Genomic DNA, 24,886 nt, shown 5'->3' with positions numbered 1-24,886 from the left:
CTGAATTGTACAAAATAGAGCGAATATGAAATTTTATGCATAAATTATATTTTTGTGATCTGATTATATTATGTTTTGAAAATATTTTGTACTCTGATATGATATGATGTGATTTATGAAAATCTCTGGCATGACATTCTACTTTTATTTCTATTCTATTTTGACCTTACCACTGGTGTAAAACTGTGGCCTCTGTTCAGGTTGGTACCAACTTTTCTATTTTCAGTGCACCCACCTTGGAAGCAAAGTGGTTTTCTGTGTGGTCTTTCATGTGTGTACACTCGTGGCTCCAAGAATAATAAGGGGAAGATTTACATTCTATTTTTGCTCGGTTGGCCGCCGGGATTTGCACAATCCTATCACGAGGGTTAAACATGGAATTATGATTTGATGTGATGTTTTAGGTATGCTATGCCAAATGAATTTTGAATAAGAATATTTTTTTGAACTTTCGCTCTTATTTTTGTTAACATGTTTCTGCTTTCGCACTTTGAAAATGAAAAGGAAAATATTTTGTTTTGCATTCTGAACTCTGTAAATGCTCATATTTGCACACTAATATATATTCTCTGCTTACTGAATTATTGATGAATTATTGATAAGTCATCTCTTATCTCTAAATATTTTTCAGATAATTTTGATTGCTCAGCTGGAGAATAAGAGTAGGAAGTTTTAGCATGAAAAGAGTCTCAATCTAATAGCATCATCAGAAATCCCGTTATGTTTAAAAGTATCGCATAACTCCAAAAAATTGGCTATGTGAGCATTTGGATCATTATGTGGCATGCCACTGAATTGCACAATTGAAGCCACCATTTGAAAAATAGCTGGATTTATCTCAAAGTTATTAGCTTGAATGACAGGTTGTCTAATGCTAGACTAGCTTTGGTGACCAAAGGGACAGCATAATCTCCCAAAGTCCTATTTCCAAGTTGATCTTCCATTGTTTCGTTCTCAGTTGTGGAATCCTCATTCTCCTTATTCAAATGATGAAAGGTGCGTTCAATTTTAAGGTCAAAAGGTACTAAATCCAAGCTTTGAGTAAGTCTTATGTACAATTCGGGAATCCTGAAAAGAAAAATAAAAACAAAATTAACAATCAAGACTTAGAAAAACAATTTTCAAATTAACTTAGAACTTGTTGATATCAAAAGTAATAGAAAATAAATAGTCCCCAATAACGGCGCTAAAAACTTGTGAAATTTTGTAAATGCACAAAATCGTACCAAGTAATATAATGATAAGAAAGTTGTCGAACCCACAAAGACTATTTGCCCATTAACTATTGAAATTGTTTTAATTCTAGTTATTTGAAAATCAAGAAAAGTGGTGGATTTTGAATTAGAAAATTAGCAACAAGTTAAATTAAATCAATAACTGAATAATTGACCAAACACTTGAAAATAAGAAGATTTTATTCAAGAAGAAAACACTAAGGCATCCGACTCACCTAATCAATCTAATTCCAAATCCTAACCATACAATCAATCAATTATCATCCTATTTTACGACGAAATATTCTAACTTATCTAAAACTATCTCTCGAATAGAATTAGAATTACTCAACATACAATAACCTACGATATGTCTATGCAAATTTAAAAACATTTGAGCACATTAAGATTAATATTATTTCACATAAAATCCGAACAAATCACATTGGCACATTCCTATCTTTCATTTAATTCATGGCATACATCATACGAAGATAAATTATATGCATTATCTCTCGAATCAACATGCAACACAAATTATTCAATTATTGACCAAGTAATTGAAGGCATTAAACTCAATGATGTATACTAAAAAAAAGGATAAAATTATGATCACAACGAAATAAGATTCGGGATTGTCATGGAGAGGCTACATCGTAGTCTTAGTAATAAAAATTAGTTCATAATCTAATAAAAAAACCATAATAATTCTGGAATTCATAATGAGAATTATATAAATATAAGATTAAAGAATTAAGGATGAAACTTTTTGTAAATCGAGAATCTCTATCGTTGATGAACTCAAATTCTGTAGATCTTTGACGTCCCATAAAAGGTGTAGGGTTTTCTCTTAACTTTCTGTAGACATCGAAATTACCCTTATTATAGTTGTCTAGAAAAAGTTATTAGGCCCGCTCCCGTTGGTTGACGCCCACAACAAAGTTAAGTCAACGGGTCACTGTACTCCACCACGGGAGGGATAAAGCAGCCATATGCATTACACCCATCCCTTTGGTTTCTTACGGGGAGATAAGTATCAGAGGGCCAAGGGGTTGTCCACTTTTGCCACGATGGGGGTGGGGTAATGTTTTGACAACCTCAAGACTGGACTCGCTCTCCTCCATGGGGAGAGATAGCGCATAGGCCGATCCCGCCTGTTGACCATTACGTGCAAATAGTCTGCTTGGGCAGTTACTGACTGGACCCACTCCCGTCGATTGATGCCCACAATAAAGGTAAGTCAACTGGTTGCCGAGGCTAACCCATACTCCGTTGCAGGAGGGATAAAGCAGGCATAAGTATTACACTCATCCCTTTGGTTTCCTGTGAGGGAGGTAAGTATCAGAGGGCCAAGGGGTTGGCTGCTTGGCCGTGACGGGAGCGAGGTAATAATCGGGCAGCCTTGAGGTTGGACTCTCTCTCCTTTGTGAGTGAGGTTGGACTAGCCAGGGGCTAGTCTCGCTTGTTGACCCACACGTGGAGGTAGTCTGTTCGGACAATTTGCGACTATACCCACTCCCTCCAGTTGGCGCCACAGGGAATTTAATTTACCATTGTAAATTATATTGGTGAGGGCTTGTCTTGGTAAAGGTTCATGTCGGAGTGGGCTACATACTGATGGAGGCATCGTTTCCACACATTTAATTCCTGAAATATTCACATTTCTTTATCAACAGAGCATACACAATAATCATTAAAGCAGATTATAAATTTACACATCACAAGGCCTTCATTTTTAGTATATTTTTGAAGGTGCTCAACGTTCCACAGGTGTTGGAGCTCGTTCCCTTGGGAGTCTCAAAGCTAGTAAACCCCGGGGTGATTGCTAGCAATAACCATAGGAAGTTCTTCCACCCATGCCTCTTTCCAGTCACTAAGCTTTTTCTTCAGTATTCTCAGCAGTGTTTTGTTGGTTGCCTCTACTTGGCCATTAGACTAGGGGTGCCCCGGGGAAGAGTACTGAAATCTGATGCCCAGGTCTCAACACCAATCTCAATAATGGTCAGAGTCAAACTATCTCCCATTGTCTGAAACAATGTTGTGGAAAATGTCAAACTTGCAAACGACGTTGTTGCATAAGAAACGGGTGATATTATTCACCGTAATCATTTCCAGTGCTTCGGCCTCAACCCACTTTGTGAAGTAATCCATCGCAACTATCATGAATTTCACCTTGCCCTTGTCCAGGGAAAGGGGACATTTCAGGTCGACCCCCTGCTGGGTGAAGGGCTAGGGCGAGGAGGTTTTAGTGTCAATTCTTCCAATGAACGGTGAAGGACCCGAAAATACTCCTCGTACTTCCTGCACCTCCTCACATACTCATCGACATCCTTCAGGGCGCATAGCCAACAGTACCCTGCTCGCATCGCCTTACCTGCTAGTATTTTGCTTTCGGAATGGTTGCCACAAATTTCCTCATGTATTTCTGCCAGCACATGTTGGGCTTGCTCGCTCAAAATGCACCTCAAAAGGTGTTGTATCCTCTTTGGTATAGGATACCGTGACTATGGTGTACATTGTCGTTTGGTACCTGACCTTTCTTGCCCTTTGCCTACCGTTTGATACTTCGTTGGTATTTAGGTACTACAGGACGTCTGTAGCCCATTCTGGCGCACCTGGCCTGATTTCCAGCAATTCGATCCCTACAACCAGCATTTCGGCAGTTCTGAGGATGGCCAATTCCGGTATCAAGGTAGCCTCTAGTCCAAATGTCGTTTTCACCAACCTGTCAGTTTTGTGATTCTCAGCCCTCGGGATTTGCTGTATTTGAAAATTTTTGAAGTGAGTACACTCAGCCTCTACCAAGGTTAGATATTTTTTCAATTTCTTGTTTTTCGCCATAAACTCTCCCCATATTTGGTTAACCACCACTTGGGATTCATCCCGAACCTCTACATCCTCAGCGCCTAAAGACCTTGCGATTTCATGCTGAAGAACAACACCTCGTACTTTGCCTCATTGTTTGTAGTTTTGAATGCCAGTTTAATAGCATAGTCATGTTCCCCACCCTTATCTATAATGATATGCACTTCCACTCCCCCTCCAACTTGACAAGATAAGCCATTGATAAAGACTTGCCAGAGCTTCATGGGTTCTGCATGTTCAATTTCTTCAATGAAGTCTATGACCTCTGTGACGAAATTCGCTAGTACCTGTTCTTTCGTGGAGGTGCGCAAGGCATACTCCATGTTAAACTCGCTTAGGTCCATAGACCAGTTAGTGAGGCGGCCCGAGCCATCCAATCATAGCAGGATCTTTTTCGGGGAAGCTGAGTGAGGACTTTGATCGGGTGGGCCTTTCCAATTGGTTACTACCAAAGCAAAGGCGAGCTGCTCGATGAGGAGGTATATGGCTTCCGTCCCCTATAAGCCTAACTGACATGGTATACCAGTCGTCTCATACTAGGGCTAAAGAGGCTGCTGGGGAGATAAACAGGTACAAAATTAGGACCTCCCCGCATCGGGGTTGGCTAAGCAGCGGAGGGCTGGTTAGGTATTTCTTGACTGTAATGAACAACTCGTCACACTCTTCTTCCCAGTCTTGGGCCTTCTGCCTGGAAGGAGTGCTAAGTATGGCCTCCACTTTCTCGGGGTTAGCTTCAATTCCCTATTTTGACACCATGAGTCCTGAGAATTTCCCAGAACCCATACTGAATGCATACTTTACTGAGCTCAACTTCATCTTGAACCATCTCAACACCGCAAAGGCCTCTCGAAGGTTGTCTAGGTGTTGCGTAGGGTCTCTACTAGGGGTGTGCAAAATTCCGAAACCTCCGATTCCGTCCGGTTCCGCTCCGATTCTGACTCCGGCGGAGTCGGAAGTTTTGAAACTCGGAATCGGAATCGAAATTACTCCGATTCCGAGTCGGAAGTCGGAATCGGATTCGGTAACCGTTTTGGTTCTGAATTCCGAGTTCCGAATTCTGACTTATTTTTTTAAAAAAATATCCAGGTGCAAAACGACGTCGTTTTGCACCCTTATTGACTGGAACGGCATCGTTCCATTTAAATGGGAACGACGCCGTTTTGAATCACGGCACCATTCTTCCCGAGTCCCGACTGCCATCATTGCAAGAACACAATCTTGCTTTACTCTCAGTGCTCTCAAGTCTGTCTCACGGTCTCACCTTGACAGTTGACACCTACGTAGCTCGTTGCTCTCACGCCGCACGCCGCAGCCCCCGACGGACCTACGTCGGCTGTAGACTGCCAGATGTAGCATCGCCGCACGGCCGCAGTGCCAAATCCAGGTATATTTTCCCAATCGGTGAGATTAATAGCTTGTATATTAATAGAGTATAGATCCTGCGTTGGTAACTTGGTGGCCCGGTGGGTATAGATCTCATAAGATTAATAGAGTCCTGCGTTGGTAACTTGGTGGCCCGGTGGGTACGTACTCGATCGGCCACTACGTACTGCTGGTGATAGTTATAGAAGGCCACCTGTTTGTGAAAATGTCACAACGAGATTCTCGTTGCCCACTACGTACTTCTTTTTTCATGTAGCAAAAGAAGGATCAAAGTTGAGAAAATATCATCTGTTTCCACTTGTGATCCAGTACTTGCGATATATCATATATAAATATCATTAGATTTTGCTTCCCAAGGATCATGGCAATATATAGTAGCTTGTATATTATCATCCAGCTCCTGAATTAGATAATAAATTTAAGTACTAGTAGGAGTGCATGCATATTTCTTCTCTGCATTAATGATAGACCATGTTATAAGATTAATAAATCAATCATATATATTAGGTTGATCTTAAAATAGTTTTATGATCTCTCTTCTCATATTACGAAAAGGAAATTAATGATCAATCTGGCCACTAAACAGAACTTTCCCAAACCCCATACAACTGGACATTTTCACCCTTGGAAGCAAAACATTTATAATATGCAAGCTGCTTAGTCTGAAAAAGAAGTCCAAAGTTACTTTATTGCATTTATCGGGCTTGAATAATGCTTCTTACAATATTTGAGAACTTGAAGGTTGGGAATGCTAAATAACATTAATGCATGATCCATAAGGCATGGGTTGTGCAAAGTTGAAGCAACCTTTTACTTTAGATGGAAAAAAGAAAATATTTCCTAAGAAATATCAAACGTGCACTACTTTTCATGCTTTGTGAAGCCTTTTGTTAAATAAGTTAAAGTTAACAAGGCATAACAAAACAGCAAGGTTTAAGAAAATCATAGATGAGAATCTATTCTGAGAAACCTTAATTATGTTGGTACCTTAGAATCACCGAAAGATCATTACCTTTTCTACTTTAAATTGTGGAACCCTTAATTATGTTGCTACCTTAGAATCACCAAAAGATCATTATCTTCTCTACTTTCTCTTCTACTTTTCATCTGTTATTTCTTTACTAACTTTTCTCCCATCTATGAAGAAGCTAGCCACCCTCTATCTTATATCGCTTTTACTTTCATTTTACAATATTTCCCCTTTTATCCAATCTTTTTCATTTATTTACTGGGAAATGTTTCTCTTTTCTTTCTTTTAAAACTTCTTCCCGATCCTCCCTTAGCTGATCTCATCTTGATTCTACTTTTATTATCCTCCCAAAAACTATTACTATTTAGAGCTACTAATGATCTATTTTAAACTAACAATAATATTAGTTTAGTCTACCTTCACTTTTTCTAGAAGCAGCAGGAAATAAAGTGACTGACCTGAAAAACAGTTTAACTTTGTTAATATGAATGGCTGAAATATGGTTTCCTAGCTAGCTACCTAGCTTAGCTTGTAATATGTATGAATGACTAATATTGGATCAATTTTCATGAGAGATTTGAAAGCATGATAAACTATATTATCATTATTATAGTTATCAGTATCAACTATCAATATCATCATCATCCAATTAAAAGTGTGGAAACAGGATTAATCACCCGCTAACTCAGAGCTCATGTATGCATGCTAGCTAGAGATTAGTAATTTGAAGTTGACTTTACCAGTAGTCTTCCAATTAATCAAGTCTCATCATCAATATCCATGATAGAAGTTCATCTATATTTTTAAATGTCAATTGGTGATCATATATATGTTGATTACATAACATATATATAATACAGATGATCTAGTACTTAATTTTGCATGCCTGAAAACTATTTAGTTTATTATATAGGCCAGTCATGCTCATATATGTAGATTGTTATTGATCCATATATATAGTAGTAAATTCTTAATTATTTACCAAACTTTGTAAAAATAAAAAATAAAGATGTGTTCATCGGAAATTGAGTATTTTCTTAGTAATTAATAAGGAAACTAATGCAGAGGCATTAATTAATAAGTTCTTAATTAAGTACTCCAGACAATATATATATATATAAATGTGTTATCGCATATATTAATTTTCAGCATCATCATTAAGTGATGGTGGGTAACATATTCATTTAGCTATATTGCCATCCATTTATTATATGATTCACCATGATCCCTTAATTATGGTGAATCTAACTAAATGTGTCAGATTTCAAGCTATGGAGGAAGAACCATATGGGATGCCAGAACAAGATCAGGATGCCACAATTCCGTCCCCAGCACCGAGATCCAGACCCACTTCCAGAACACAAACTTCATGTGCAAGTAGTCGATTCCCACTCCCGGTAAACATAGAAGATGAGGATACATTTAATGATGAGGAGGAGATGGGGCTTGGGGATGAGCCGGATGTACCACCACCTTCATCCACGATGACCAGACCACCACGTCCACGATCAAATAAAAAAAGGTCGTGGATGTGGGAACATTTCACAAAGGTTGACGGTGATCCCTCGGAGCCGCACGCAGCTTGCAGCCATTGTGGCACAGAAGTTGCATGTCATTCAAAGAAACAAGGCACTGCTGGTTTGATATCACATCTAAATAGTTGCCAGAGGTATAAGATAGCGAAAGGATTGGCGGCCCGAGATCAGACAACGCTAAGTTATGAAACTTCTACTGCAACTGATGGTATGCAATCCAAGAAAATGGTCATCCCTCAATATAGTGAGAAGATGTTGAGAGATGCGCTTACTGAGATGATCATCAAAGATGAGATGCCTTTTACTACAGTTGAGAAAACAGGGTTCCGATCGTTTATCAAGCTTATTGAGCCACGATTCCCAATGCCGTCACGGTATACAGTGATGCGAGATTATATGAAAAGGCATTTGAAAGAGAAGGCTGAGATGAGACAAATGTTTGTGACGACTGGCCAGAGAGTCTCATTTACGACTGACACATGGACGTCTATACAGAATGTTTCATACATGTGTATTATAGCACACTACATAGACAGTTCATGGACTTTAAAAAAATGGATTATTGGATTCAAAGAAATAATTGATCATAAGGGTGCATCAATTGGGGCAGCGATGGATGATTGCTTAAAAGATTGGGGAATACAGAAGGTTTTATGCATTACAGTTGACAATGCCAGTGCTAATGATACTGCAATTGAATGGTTCAAGCGGAATACGAGAGTGAGAGATGATGTCATCCGGGACCATGAGTTTATCCATATTCGTTGTTGTGCTCACATAATCAACCTGATTGTGACTGAGGGGTTAAAAGAGGTTAACGATTCCATTACAAAAGTCCGCAACATTGTGCGGTATGTGAGGGCTTCCCCGCAAAGGCTGAAAAAATTCAGGGCAATAGAAGAACAACTTGGGATAAAACATTCTCGGACGCTGTGCTTGGACGTTCCCACTCGATGGAACTCTACATACATGATGTTGGATGTGGCACAGAGGTACCAAAAAGTGTTTGAGCGGATGGAGGTGGAAGACGGGGGTCTGCAGTATGCTTTGCTGGAGCCTGCAGGAAAGGGGCTCGGTCCGCCGGACACACATGATTGGACGAGTGTAGGATTTTTTGTCACATTTTTGCAGATTTTTTATGATATTACTATGAAAATATCTGGATCCGCATACACGACTGCAAACTTGTGGTTCAGTCAGATCTCGACACTACACCACCACTTGGAAGATGGTTGCGATGACCCTAGCGGACTGTTATCTGGTATGGCTCAGAGGATGTTGTCCAAATATAATAAATATTAGGGGCAAATTGAGAAGATAAATAGATTACTCTTTGTAGCTGTGATCCTTGACCCCCGAATCAAGTTGGCCGTGATAGAATATTGGGCAAATTCCGTCCTCGGGGCAATGAAGGCTGCATTTTTTATTACAGCGCTGAAAACTGATCTCGATGACTTGTACAACCACTACAAAAATAGTGGACACACTTCATCTTCAGCGGGTACCTCACACGTGACTCCGACACCTCCCTCTGATGACTTTAGCCCGACTGACACATTGCCTCGACGTCGTAGGAATTACGACATCATGAACGAGTATCATCAGCTCGTTGCATCGAAGAATATTATGGGGTGTACTTCAGAGCTTGAACGGTATTTTATGGAAGAGGTCGAGGCACCTAGTCCTGCATTTGAGATATGCATTTGGTGGAAGGCTAATTCCATCAAGTATCCTATCCTTTCCCGTATTGCCCGAGATGTGCTAGCCATTCCTATTACGACGGTTGCATCTAAGTCGGCGTTTAGCACTGGAGGTCGAGTCTTGGATGCTTTCCGGAGTTCTTTGGCACCGTCAACCGTGGAGGCCCTCGTTTGCACACAGAACTGGATCAGTGATACACCCCTTGGACTAGATAGCATTGGCATTGATGATGAGAGCTATAGGCTTGAAGATGGTAACCTTATTTTACTTGATTTTTTATTATTGATTATTTTAATTGTTTTTATGATTTCGGAAATTTATTTAATTTATATTTTTTTATCATTTCACAGATGTAATTGTGAACCCCAGTATAGTTTCCGATGAATGATGGAGTATGGATAAAGATAAGTTGATGTCAGAATTAACTTAATCTTTATTGGTATTAATGGTAATTAAATTTTACTTTTATTGTGTTCAATTTTCTGTATCAATATTTAGTTATATTTATTGATTGAATACTTTTTTATCTTAATTTCAGGTACTTCAAATGACCAAGTACGATGCTGCAAAGTGCAAATTATGTTTTTTATTTTGGTTGAATCAAAATGTTTATTTTTATGGACTGTTTACTGCAACTTTGAAATAGGTTGTTATTCCTATTATTAATTGTTTAGGACTTTCTGATTTATGAATAATAATTAATTATGCAGTCTAACGTGCTCAAATATATTTGACCTTTTGCATTGAAAATATTGTCCATAATACTCGTATACTAGGAAAATTAATTAATTCATTAATTAATTATACGCTTTAACGTGATTGAAAATATTGTCCATAATACTCGACAATACCAGGAAAATTAATTAATTTATTAATTAATTATACGCTTTAACGTGATTAAAAATATTGTCCATAATACTCGTTATACCAGGAAAATTTCTTCTCTGCATTAATTAATTATACGCTTTAACGTTTTCAAGTCATTATATAATTTTCAAGCTTTGAAAATAAGGATAAAATGAATTTAAAAAAAAAAAAAAAAAAAAAAGGTATCAAAGTCGGCATTAAAGTCGGAAGTCGGAATTCCGAACTCGATCGGAAATCCGATTACCGACAGTAATCGGAATTCCGAACTCGATCGGAAATCCGATTACCGACAGTAATCGGAATTCCGAACGGAATCGAACTCCGATTCCTCTCGGAATCGGAATCGGAGGTCGATTTCGACTCCGACTTTGGAAGTCGAAATTCCGATTCCGACTCCGTCGGAATCGGAGCACAGCCCTAGTCTCTACTCTTGACTAGCAGGTTGTCCATGTAGAGATCTCCTTATTTTTCCTGATTTGATCCTTCAACATACAATTGACCAACCATTGGTAAGTGGTGTCGGCATTCTTCAAACCAAACGGCATGGCTAAAGAATGACATTTTCTCCTCGTCATCTAAGGTCATATAGATTTGATTATACCCGGAGTCAACATCCATGAAGCTTAGCATGCGATGGCCTATTGTCGAGTCCACAATGAGGTCGATGTGAAGAAGTGAAAAGCTGTCCTTCTGGTAGGCCTTGTTCAAATCAGTGAAGTCCACACACATTTTCCACTTACCATTCGGTTTCTTTACAAGCACCACATTGGACAACCCAGTCCGAGTAGTCTTATTCCCATATGAATCCTGCCGCGAGTAGTAGATCGACCTCAGTGGCAATGATGATGTTCTTCTCGGCGCTAAAGCTCCTGCGTCTCTATCTTACTCCCTTGGCCTTAGGCTTTACGCTCAAGTGATGTCATATGATCATTGAATCGATCCCTGGCATGTATTCATGGCTCCAAGCCAAGACATCACGATGCTCCACGAGAAGCCATTGTAGACCGTCCCTCATTTCTACAATCATCCCCGTGCCGATCCTGGCAATGGCTTCTAGTCAGCTTGGGTCTAGCAGGACTAGTTCCAATAGCTCTTTCGTCTCTGCTTTCTTGAGTGTGTACTCCGAAGCAGGCGAGAGGATGGTTGGCATCTCCTCCCCATTTGCATGGTGTGGGCTCCGCCTCTAGTGTCTCTTGGCTTATCGGCCGTGTCGTCATGCATCTCTCTAGAGCCATCCGAGAGCGAGTTCTCACGAGCATATGAAGGCTACGTGAAATTTTCTAAAGATCCCACAAACATCGCCACTATTGATGTCGTGTTTCGTATGCTATCTGATAGGGCCATTCGCAACTTAGGTTCTCAATTTGGGGCCTACAAGCATAAAGAAAACTCCGGAGTCTGGCGACCAGGGTGGCAACTGGGAGGAGCCTTTGATGCCTAAGTTAGTAGAGCTTCATGTACGAGGGATCAAGGGAGGTAGTAGTAAGCTGAGTTTCAGAAGTCCAACCCCCATTTCATCTAGGGGTTGTTTTACACCTATGTTCGAGGTCAGAGGACCATGCTTTGCCACTGGGATGGCGTGTCCCTCCTGATTCCTCTAGCCAGTGTTCATTTAATGCAACATGGCTCCCTAGGGAAACATTTAATGCGGCATGGCCTCAATCCTGTCTAAGTGCAATGAGTGTGATGCTTCGGGTTACCCCTGTCCTTTTTGCTCACTGTCAAAGGATCATGGTCCTTCCGCTTTGTGTAGGCCACTTGCTAAATTTCCTCCTTCTGGGGTCCGAAGGGCCTTCTTGGGCCGAGACCCTTTTGGGATACCTAGACATCCCTGGTCTGAGCTTGTATTCTTGGGCCTGAGGCCCAAAAAAAAAATCCCCCTAACATTATTAGGCTAGCCACTAAGTCTAATCAAGATGTACATGCCTAAGTACAAAGGCGCCTCTCAACAAATCTCAAGGTTTGTAAATTAAAATTCAAAACACAAAAGAATTGAGAAAAAAATACTAAAAGTTGAATCACATCCAACAAAAAATAATATTATATTTAAAAATATAAAAAATACAAATAATATCTTACACGAACAAACGTGGAGTAAAGAGAAAGAGAGAATGAGGGAAGCAAGGAGGAATAGTGGAGGAGAGAGGAAGAGTGGAGGGAGAACAAAGGTGGAAGAGAGGAGGAGGAGAAGAGGAGTTGAGGAAGAATATAGCAGAAGAAGAGATGATGAAGAGTAGAAAAATGGAGGAGAGAAATAGATGAGGAAGAATGGAAAGTGGAATAGAGGAGAGGAGGAAATCAAGATAGGAGGAAGAGTGAAGGGAATAAGTGAGGAGACGAGGAAGACTGGATGGAGGAAGAAATGAGGAAGAGTGGAGGAGATGAAGAAGAATGAAAGAGGAGGAGGAAGCGAGAAGGAAGAGTGGAGGAGAGAGGAAGAGTGGAGGAAGGAAAGAAGGGGAGGAAGAAGAGTGGCGGTGGAGGAGGGAGTGACAAAGCAGAGTGGAGGAGAGAAAAGGTGGAGGGAGCAAAAGAGTTGGAAGAGAGGATGAGAGGAGGAAGACTGAATGGAGGAATAGAGAAGGAGATGAGGAAAGGAAGAGAAAAGGAAAAGTGGAGGAGGAAGAAAGATGGAAGAGCAAAGGAGAGGATGAGGAGGAAGGGACGAGAGGAGGAAGAGTGGAGGAGGAGGAGGAAGCGACAAGGAAGAGTGAAGGGAGGAAGAGAGCGGGAAAAGAGGATGAGAAGAGAAAGAGTGGATAGAGGAAGAGAGAAGGAGATGTGGAAAGGAAGAGAAGAGGAATAGTGGAGGAGGAGGAGGAAACTAGGAGGAGAGTACGAAGATTGGAAGATAGGAGGAGAGTAGGAAGAGTGGACGAAAGGACGTGAAGAGGAGGTTGATAAGGAATGGAGTAGGAGGTGAGGAGGAAAAAAACTAGTAATAAAAAAAATATTGTAAAAAAAGTTCATCATAATATGCATTGAAAAAAAAAAATGTCTCAAAGAACACAAAATAGTTCAATACAAAATTCTAAATAAGTTTACCTGGCTCTATAAAATACATGAATATAGCAAGCATCTTCCATCTTTAATCCTTAGAAATTTTGTTGCTACATTGCAAAAACCATATCAACCAGTATGGCAAACGTTCTATTTGAAAATCCTAAAGAACTACAAATATTGCAACTAATGGAAGAGTATGATTAACCTACAAGGAAATATAAAAATCTAGAGTTAATGAAGGATGTCACGTTTGAACTTCTACATTATTGTAAAATAAATGGAAAGTTCATGAAAATATGCAAATAAGAGACATAAAGCTTCTAACATAATATACATACTGATTACTTAGGCAGAATACCACATTGAGCTTATCATACTATAGTTTTTGAAAGCCATCAATGTAAACTGTGTAACTACCCCTCATCATCATATAATATATGTCATCAGATAAAAAAATGATAGAACAAAATTAACCTTGTAATCTGCCATCAAATTAGTTACCTATGTCGTCTAAATGAAGATTATAATTTCGAATAGAAAATGAAAATATAAGTACGTAAATCAACCTTGCCTTCATCATCTTTGCATAAATATGAAAGATATATTCCGATGAATGGCTATGACCTATAAACAGTATTTTATACAAATAAAATGATGAGCACAAAATGACTTCTATAGATCCAGAGAGAGTCTGCCTTCTATGGATCAAAGCTTAAGAGTGACCACTTAGTCTATCTATTCAAGGTTGTACATGCCTAAGCCCTATGGTGTCCCTCAATAAATCTCAAGGTTCATAAATTAAAATTTAAACCCCATAAGAATTGAGAAAGAAATACTAAAAGTCGAATCACATCCAACAAAAAATAATATAATATTTTAAAATATAAAATACAAATCATTATTCTTGAACGAACAAACATGGAGTAGAGAGGTAGGAGAGAAGGATGAGGAAGCAAGGAGGAGAGGAGAAAGAATGCAGGAGAGGAAGAGTGGGAGGAGGAAGAAAGGAGGAAGAGAGGAGTTGAGGAAGAGTAAAGGAGAAGAAGAGAGGATGAGAGTAGAAAGAGTGGACGAAAGGACGAGAAGATAATGGGAATAAGGAATTGAGTAAGAGGAGAGGAGGGAAAAAAAACTATTGATAAAAAAAATATATAGTAAAATCTTATGCTATGATATTACTTTTAGTACTAATTAACCATTAAAAAAAGTTCCTCATAATATGCATTGCAAAAAAAATGTCTCAAAGAATATAAAATGGATCAATAAAAAATTTTAAATACGTTTGCTTGGCTTTATAAAATACATGAATTTAGCACGTACTTTTGTCTTCAATCCTTCAAAATTTTATTGCTGCATTGCAAAAACTGTATCAACTAGTATGAAAAACCTACACGATTTGAAAATCTTAAAGATCAACAAATATTGTAACTAATGGAAGAGCATACGTTTAATCAACAAGGAAATATAAAAACCTAGAGTTAATGAAAGATGTCATGATTGAATTTCCACATTATCAAGACAATACAATGTTAAAGAAATGGAAAGTTCATAAAAATATGTAAATATGAGACATAAAGCTTCTAACGTAATATACATGCTGATTACTTGGGCAGAATCCCACAGTGAGCTTGTCATACTATAGTTGTTGAAAGCCATAAGTGTCATACTATAGTTATAACACTGTGTAACTACCATTCATCATCGTAGAATATTTATGTCATCAAATAAAAAAATGATAGAATAAAATTAATCATGTAATTCAAACGTAAATGGGGATTTAATTTCGAAAAGAAAATGAAAATATAAATACCTAAATCAACCTTGCTTCATCCCTTCATCTTTTAATCAAAATAAAAAATATTCCTAAATAAAAGAGTTATGACCTATAAATAGTATTTTATACAAACAAAATGATGAGCACAAAATGTCTTCTATTGACCCAGAGAGCATCTCTGCCTTTTATTGATCAAACTTGAAGGCTAGCCACTAAGTCTATCTAATCAAGGTTGTACATCCCTAAGGCCTAAGGCATCCCTCAACAAATCTCAAAGTTTGTAAATTAAAATTCAAAACCCATAAGAATTGAGAAGGAAATACTAAAAGTCGAATCACATCCAACTAAAAATAATATAATATTTAAAAATATAAAATACAAATAACATATTTTGGAGGAACAAACATGGAGTAGAGAGGAGGAGAGAAGGAGAAGAAGAGGAAGAGTGGAGGAAAGGAAGAGTGGAGAGAGGAAGAAAGGTTGAAGAGGGGAAGAGGAGGAGGAAAGGAGTTTCGGAAGAGTAGAGGAGGAGAAGAATAGAGGAGGAAGAGTAGAAGAGTGGACCGTGGAATAGAGGAGAGGAGAAAAGCAAGATAGGAGGAAGAGTAGAGGGAATATGAGAGAAGAGGAAGAACGGTGGAAAAGAGGAGGAGAGGATGAGGAGGAAAGAATAAGAGGAAGAAGAGTGGAGGAGGAGGAGAAGGAACCGACGAGGAAGAGTGGAGGGAGGAAGAGAGTTAGAAGAGAGGAGGAGAAGATAAGGGGGAAAAGTGGAGGAGAGGATGAGATGAAGAAGAGTGGACAAAAGGAAGAGAGGAGGAGATGGGGAAAGGAAGAGAAGAGGAAGAATGGAGGAGAGGAGGAAGAAAGATGGAAGAGAGAAGGAGATGATTAGAAGGAAATGACGAGAGGAAGAAGAGTGAAGGAGGAGGAGGAAGCGACAAGGATGAGTGTAGGGAGGCTGGAAGAGAGGAGAGGATGAGGGGGAAGAGTGTAGGAGAGGATGAGAGGAGGAAGAGTGGAGGAGATGAGGAAAGGAAGAGAAGAGAAAGAATGGAGGAGATGAGAAAGAGTGGAGGAGGGAGGAGGAAGCAAGGAGGAGAGTAAGAAGATTGGAAGAGAGGACTAGAAGAGGAGGATAATGAATGGAATAGGAAGAGAGAAGGGAAGAAACTAGTAATAAAAAAATTATAGGAAATCTTATGCCATGATATTACTTTTATTAATAATTGACCATTAATAGATAAATAAAAAAAATCTAAATACGTTTATCTTGCTCTATAAAATACATGAATATAGCAAGTATCTTTTCCATCTTCAATCCTTAAAAAATTTGTTGCTGTATTGCTAAAACCGTATCAACCGGTATGGAAAACCTGCACTACTTGAGAGTCCTAAAGAACAACAAACATTGTAAACAATGGAAGAGTATGATTAATCTACAAGAAAATATAAAAACCTAGAGTTAATGAAGAATGTCACGTTTGAACTTCCACATTATTAAGACAATATAATGTAAAATAAATGAAAAGTTCATGAAAACAAGCAAATAAGAGACATAAAGCTTCTAACATAATTCACTGGCTGATTACTTGGTCAGAATATCTCAATTAGCTTGTCATACTATAGTGGTTGAAAGTCATCAGTGTAACTTGTGTAACTACCCTTTATCACCGTAGAACATGTCATCAGATAAAAAAAATGATAGAACAAAATTAATCATGTAATCTTCCATCAAATTAATTAGCTTTGCCGTCTAAATGAGGATTATAATTTAAAATAGAAAACGAAAATATCAGAATCTAAATCAACCTTGCTTAATTCATTCATTTTTGCATCAATATAAAAGATATTCCTGATTGAAGGGCTATGACCTATACATAGTATTTTACACAAACAAAATGGTAATGCTCTAATTAAAAGCCCAAATCACATGGCATATATTCCTCATTCCCAAGTAATGTGGGATCTCATTCACCACCTGCCATTATCTTTATCATATTGGGTATCACAATCTCCCCCCTTAAATTCTTAACGTCCTCGTCTGGCCTGTCCGTTATAAGTGGCACGGCTCAAGTCCTACAAAATGCCTTCCATAGACCCAGAGAGCGTCTGCCTTTTATGGATCAAAGCTAAAAGTCTAGCCGCTAAGTTTATCTAATCAAGGTTGTACATGCCTAAACCCTAAGACATCCCTCAACAAATCTCAAGGTTTATAAATTAGAATTCAAAACCTATAAGAATTGAGAAAGAAATACTAAAATTCGAATCACATCCAACCAAAAATATTATAATATTTAAAAATATAAAATACAAATACTATATATTGAAGGAATAAACGTGGAGTAGAGAGGAGGAGAGTAAAGGAGGAAGACTAAAGGAGAGGAATAGTGTAGGGAGGAACAAAGGTGGAAGAGAGAAGAAGAGGGGTTGAGGAAGAGTAGAGGAGAAGAAGAGAGGAGAAAAAGTAGAAGAGTGGGGGAGAGAAAGAGAGGAGGAAGAGTGGAGGGAGGAAGAAAAGTGGAAGAGAAAAGAAGAAGATGAGGAGGAAATGAGGATAGGAAGAAGAGATGAGGAGGAGAAAGAAGCAATAAGGAAGAGTGAAGGAAATGAAGAATGAGAGCTGGAAGAGAGGATGAGGGAGAAGAGTAGAGAAGATGATGAGAAAAGAAAGAGTGGACAGAGGAAGAGAGGAGGAGATGAGGAAAGAAAGAGTTGAGGATGAAGAAATGTAGGAGATAGGAGGAGAGGAAGAGTGGAGGGAGGAAAAGAACTAGAAGAGAAGGGGATGAAAGGATCAAAAGTGGATAGAGGAAGAAATGATGAGATGAGAAAAGAAAGAGAATAGGAATAATAAAGGAGGAGAAAGTGAGGAGGTGAGTATGAAGATTGGAAGGGAGTAGAAAGATTGGAAGAGAGGATGAGAAGAGCAATATAAGGAATTGAGTAGGAGGAGAGGAGAGAAAAAATAAGTAATAAAAAAAATATATAGGAAATCCTATACTATGATATTACTTTTAGCATTAATTGACTGTAAAACAAAATTACTCACAATATGCATTGCAAAAAAAAAGTTCTCAAATAACACAAAATAGATCAATAAAAAAAAAAATATAAAGACGTTTACCTGGGAGGGAGGAAAAGAACTAGAAGAGAAGGGGATGAAAGGAGTAAGAGTGGACAGAGGAAGAAATGATTAGATGAGAAAAGAAAAAGAATAGGAATAATATATGAGGAGAAAGTGAGGAGGAGAGTATGAAGGTTGGAAGAGAGGACAAGAAGAGCAATATAAGGAATTGAGTAGGAGAAGAGGAGAGAAAAAACAAGTAATAAAAAAAATATATATAGGAAATCCTATACTATGATATTACTTTTAGAATTAATTGACTGTTAAACAAAATTACTCACAATATGCATTGCTAAAAAAAAAGTTCTCAAATAACACAAAATAGATCAATAAAAAAAAATATAAATACGTTTACCTGGCTCTATAAAATGCATGAATATGGCAAGTATCTTCCGTCTTCAATCCTTAAACAAAATTTTGCTACATTGCTAAAATTGTATCAACCGGTATGAAAAATCTACACTATTTGACAATCCTAAAGAACTACAAATATTGCAATTAATGGAAGAGTATGATTAATCTACAAGGAAACATAAAAACCTAGAGTTAATGAAGGATGTCACTTTTGAACGTCTACATTATCAAGATAATATAATGTAAAATAAATGAGAAATTCACAAAAACATAAATAAGAGACATAAAGCTTCTAATATAATATACCTACTAATTACTTGGGCAGAACACCGCAATGAGTTGTCATACTATAGTTGTTGAAAGCCATCAGTGTAAATTGTGTAACTACCCATCATCATCATAGAACATATGTCATCAGATAAAAAAAATGATAGCACAAAATTAATCCTATTATCTGCCATCAAATTAATTACATTTGCCGTCTAAATGAGGATTATAATTTTGAATAGAAAATGAAAATATAAGTACCTAAATGAACCTTGTTTAATCCCTTCATCTTTGCATCAATATAAAAGATATTCCTGAATTAAGGTATAAACAGTATTTTATACAAACAAAATGATGAACACAAAATACCTTCTATAGATCCAGAGAGCTTCTACCTTCTATAGATCAAAGCTTAAGGTTAGCCCCCTAAGTCTATCTAATCAAGATTGCATGCCTAAGCCATAAGGCGTCTCTCAAGAAATCTCAAGGTATGAAAATTGAAATTCAAAACCCATAAGAATTGAGAAATAAATACTAAAAGTCAAATCACATCCTACCAAAAATAATATTATATTTAAAAATATAAAATACAAATAATATATCTTGGAGGAACAAACGTGGAGTAAAAAGAAGGAGAGAATGAGAAAACAAGGAGGAAGAGTGGAGGGAGGAAGAAAGGTGGAGGAGAGGATGAGGAGGAGGAGAGGAGTTGAGGAAGAAGAGTAAATGAGAAGAAGAGAGAGAGTAGAAGAGTGGAGGAGAGAGAGGAGAAAGAGTGAACATTGGAATAGAGGAGAGGAAGAAAGCAAAAGAGGAGGAAGGGTAGAGGGAATAAGAGAGGAAGAAGAGTGGAAGGAGGAAGAAAAGTGGAAGATGGGAAGCGACGAGGAAGAGTGGAGAGAGGAAAAAAATTCAAAGAGAAGGGAATGAGAAAAGCAAGAGTGGACAGAGGAAGAAAGGATGAGATGGGGAAAGAAAGAGAAGAGTAAGAGTGAACGAGGGGAAGAGTAGAGGAGAGGATGAGAGGAGGAAGAGATGAGGAAAGGAATAGTGGAGGAGAGGAAGAAGAGTGGAGGAGGAAGAAAGGTGAAAGAGAGAAGGAGAGGATGAGGAGGAAAGGAGGAGAGGAAGAAGAGTGGAGGAAGGAAAAGAGCTGGAAGAGAGGAGGAGAGGATGAGAGGAGGAAGAGTGGAAAGAGGAAGAGAGTAGGAGATGAGGAAAAGAAGAGAAGATGAAGAGTGGAGGAAGAGTGGAAAGAGGAAGAGAGTAGGAGATGAGGAAAGAAAGAGAAGATGAAGAGTGAAGAAGGAGGAAGTAAGGAGAAGAGTAGGAAGATTGGAAGAGAGGAGAGTAGGAAAAGTGGACAAAAGGACAAGAAGTGGAGGAGGATAAGGAAATGAGTAGAAAGAGAGAAGGGAAAAAACTAGTAATAAAAAAAAAAGGAAATCTTATGCTATGATATTAATTTTAGCAATAATTGACCGTTAAAAAAATTCTCATAAAACAAAAAAATGTCTCAAAGAACACAAACTAGATCAATAAAAAAATCTAAATAGAATTACTTGGTTCTATAAAATACATGAATATAGCAAGTATCTACTATTTTCTATCCTTAAAAATTTTGTTGCTGCATTGCTAAAACCGTATTCATAGGTATAGAAAATGTACACTATTTGACAATCCTAAATAACTAAAAATATTGCAAATTTGCAACTAATAGAAGAGTATGATTAATCTACAAGAAAATATAAAAATCTAGAATTAATGAAGGATATCACATTTGAACTTCCACATTATCAAGACAATATAATGTAAAATAAATGGAAAGTTTATGAAAACATGCAAATAAGAAACATAAAGCTTCTAACATAATATACCTACCGATTACTCGGGCAAAATACCACAATGAGCTTGTCATACTATAGTTGTTGAAAGCAATCAGTGTAAACTATGTAACTACCCTTCATCATCGTAGAACATATATTATCAAATAAAAAAAAAGGATAGATTGCCATCTAAATGAAGATTATAATTTCATATAGAAATTGAAAATATAAGTACCTAAATCAACCTTACTTCATCCCTTCATCTTTGCATCAATATGAAAGACATTCATGAGTGAAGGGCTATGACCTATAAACAATATTAAATACAAACAAAGTAATAAACACAAAATGCCTTCTATAGACCCAAAGAGTGTCTACCTTCTATAGATCAAAGTTTAAAACTAGCCACTAAGTGTATCTAATCAAAGTTGTACATGCCTAGGCGTCCCAATATAAATCTCCAAGTTTGTAAATTAAAACTCAAAACTCATAAGAATTGAGAAAGAAATACTAAAATTCGAATCACATCCAACCAAAAATAATATAATATTTAAAAAATATAAAATACAAATAATATATCTTGGAGGATCAAACGTGGAGTAGAGAGGATGAGAGAATTTGGAGGAAATGAAGAAGAGTGGAGAGAGTAAGAAAGGTGGAAGAGAGGAGGAGGAGAGGAGTTGAGGAAGAGTAGAGGAGGAGGAGGAAGAGTAGAAGAGTGGAGGGAATAGGAGAGAGGAGGAAGAAAGGTGGAAGAGAGGAGGGAAGGATGAGGAGAAAAGGAGTAGAGGAAGAAGAGTGGAGGAGTAGGAGGAAGCAATAAGGAAGAGTGGAGGGAGGAAAAGAGTTTGAAGAGGGGATGAGAGGAGTAAGAGAGGAGGAGAGGATGAAAGGAGGAAGAGTGGACAGAGGAAAAGAGGAGATGAGGAAAGGAAGAGAAGAGGAAGAGTGGAGGAGAGAAGGAAGATGAAAGAGAGAGGAGAGGATGGGAAGGAAAGAATGAGAGGAAGAAGAGTGGAGAGGAAGAAGAGTGAAGAGGATGAAGTGACAAGGAAGAATGAAGGGAGGAAGAGAGCTGGAATAGAGGAGGAGAGAAGGAGATGAGGAAAGAAAGAGAATAGAAAGAGTGGAGGAGAAGGAGCAGAAAGATGAGGATAATAGGAAGATTGAAAGAGAGGAGGAGAGTAGAAAGAGTGGATGAAAGGACGAGAAGAGGAGGGTAGATAAGGAATGAAGTAGGAGGAGAGGAGGGAAAAAACTAGTAATAAAAAAAATATAGGAAATCTTATGCTAAAGGAATATCATAATATTACTTTTAGCAGTAATTTACAGTTAAAAACTTTTTCTCAAAATATGCATTGCAAAAAAAATGTCTCAAAGAACAAAAAATCAATAAAAATTTATAAAATACATGATTATAGCAAGTATCTTCCGTCTTCAATCCTTAAAAATTTTGTTGCTGCATTGCTAAAAATCGTATCAACCAGTATGGAAAACCTACACTATTTGACAATCCAAAAAAACTACAAATATTGCAATTAATAGAAGAGTTGATTAATCTACAAGGAAATATAAAAACCTAGAGTTAATGAAAGATGTCACGTTCGAACTTCCACATTATCAAGACAATATAATGTAAAATAAATGAAAAGTTCATGACAACATGCAGATAAGAGACATAAAGCTTCTAACATAATATACATGTTGATTACTTTGGGAGGATACCACAGTGAGCTTGTCATCCTATAGTTGTTGAAAGCCTTAAGTGTAAATTGTGTAACTACCCTTCATCATCATAGAATATATGTCGTCAGATATAAAATTGATAGAACAAAATGAATCCTATAATCTGCCATCAATTTAATTACCTTTGTTGTCTAAATGAGGATTATAATTTCGAATAGAAAATGAAAATATAATAAGTACCTAAATCACCCTTGCTTCATCGGTTCATCCCTTCATCTTTGCATCAATATGAAAGATATTCCTGAATGAATGGCTATGACCTATAAATAGTATTTTATACAAATAAAATGATGAGAACAAAATGCCTTCTATAGACCCAGAGAGTGCCTACCTTCTATGGATCAAAGCTTAAGACTAGCCACTAAGTCTATCTAATCAAGGTTATACATGCCTAAACCCAAAGGCATCCCTCAACAAATCTCAAGATTTGGAAATTAAAATTCAAAACCCAAAAGAATTGAGAAAGAAATACTAAAAGTTGAATCACATCCAACCAAGAATAATATAATATTTAAAAATATAACATACAAATAGTATATCTTGGAGTCAGAAACGTGGAGTAGGAAGAGACCAAGAGAGGAGGAAGATTAGAGGAGAGGAAGAATGGAGGGAAGAAGAAAGGTGGAAGAAAGGAGGAGAGGAGTTGATGAAGAGATTAGTAAGAGTGTAGGAGAAGAAAATAGGAGGAAGAAAGAGAGAGTGGAGGGAGGAAGAGAGGTGGAAGGGAGGAGGAGAGGATGAGGAGGAAGAGTGGATGAAAGGAGGAAGATAGTAGGAGAGGAGTCATGCACAATTACTAAAACTAGGTGTTTGTTTGAGCAGTTAGTTTGATATGATGTACACTAATCAATGTATGCTGACTTTGCAAAAGGTGACCCAAACCTATCAACCAATGATTATATTCATTAATTTATATTCCCATATCTCTAGCAAACCCAACTGTTCACAATATTCCTTAGCAACCTGCACAGGTGTGTAAAGACAAGCTTTATTTAAGTACTAATTCAGATAATTTTCAGATAACACAAGGCAGTGATTTTCACCTGCACAATTATCTGAAGATTTCCACTTAGATTGACCAACAAAAGGTCCTTCAAACACTCCAAAGCCCATTCACGTGACAGAGTGCCAAAAAATTCCACAAGTGACTATAAAGAACAACAAAGTTAGTAGGAAGTTTAAAAAATCCATCATAACCTAAAGATAAAAGCATCGGAGTAGAGGAACCTGTGGCTCAATTGCGTGTGTTCACAATGACACGCTTTATATCTGGCAATTCTGTGTAATGCTGCATCATAAGTGAAATGCTTAACACAGAATAATGTTTGAGTAGATGTACAAAAAATAATTAAAAAGAAAAAGAAATTAATGAACAAGGAGAACTACATGAGGACATTACTTGCAGTTGCAGAGCTCACACGTAAAGACCAGCCTTTTCACAAAGTTGGGCAATTCGAGGACGGTCATAATGGCTGAACATTCCATTAGGTAATATAGCGTCAGCTACATTTGGAAAAGTTACCAGATTGATTTCCAGGACCTATATAAAATAAAAGTGTTACAGTGGCTGAAAAGGGCAGCAATTATCCAAATGGAAGTTAGATAGCATAAACAAAGAAAGCGTGAATCAAAACCTTTGTTTGAAGGAAACTATGTTCAGGAAGATTTGGCTTCAAAACATCTAATAGAAAAGCCATTGGCTCAAGGATCAGGTTCCTCTGTTAAAACTACAAAAAATTGAAAGCAAAAATGAAAATTAATTTACCTATATGAAGCATGTCAGTATTAAAAAAATTAAAGCAATAACAATGGAAAAGCATGCGTCCTTATTATTACATTAATATACCAACTCAAAAGTCATTAGAGCCAACAAAATTGAAGAAAGAGATCTGTTATGGTATTGTAATCAATTGGACAACCTCCCTCCATTTGAGACATCATTAGCGCAAAATTAACAGCTCCCTACATTCCAACAGTATTGGCTCCATGGTTCCAGAAAGAAAATGTCCGTGATGGGTAAATACTAAGTTGATTAAACATGGTTCAAAGATTTTGATTTTAAAAATAATACTTTTATACTACAACACAGTCATTCAGAAAAAGGTAAATGGAAAACATATGAAAGGAAAAGTTTTGCCTCCAACAGGATTTCTTATTTGCTTAAGTTTCAACCTTAAAGTGCTAAAACAACAAAACATACAAACACAGAGAGATATAGTCCAATACCTCAGGATCTGAACGAAACAATAACAAC

General features: G+C 37.6%; 1 long non-coding RNA gene across 2 annotated transcripts; it reads right to left on the bottom strand.

The window, feature by feature from the left end:
- Positions 1–686: 686 nt before the first annotated feature.
- On the bottom strand, positions 687–24,361 carry LOC122298525. 2 transcript variants are annotated; one of them, XR_006239437.1, is made up of 5 exons: positions 24,267–24,361; positions 24,032–24,172; positions 23,860–23,920; positions 23,676–23,780; positions 687–1,068 (listed from the first exon to the last, which is right to left on the bottom strand). It is a non-coding gene; the product is annotated as an uncharacterized LOC122298525 (long non-coding RNA). The 2 variants fall into 2 exon arrangements; XR_006239435.1 differs by lacking the exon at positions 687–1,068 and adding an exon at positions 21,850–23,595.
- Positions 24,362–24,886: the final 525 nt, after the last annotated feature.

The sequence above is a fragment of the Carya illinoinensis genome, chromosome 2, assembly GCF_018687715.1.
Source record: "Carya illinoinensis cultivar Pawnee chromosome 2, C.illinoinensisPawnee_v1, whole genome shotgun sequence".
Taxonomy (NCBI): Eukaryota; Viridiplantae; Streptophyta; class Magnoliopsida; order Fagales; family Juglandaceae; genus Carya; species Carya illinoinensis.
Note: the sequence above shows the minus strand (reverse complement) of the source record. Positions and strands in the feature narration are given on the sequence as shown.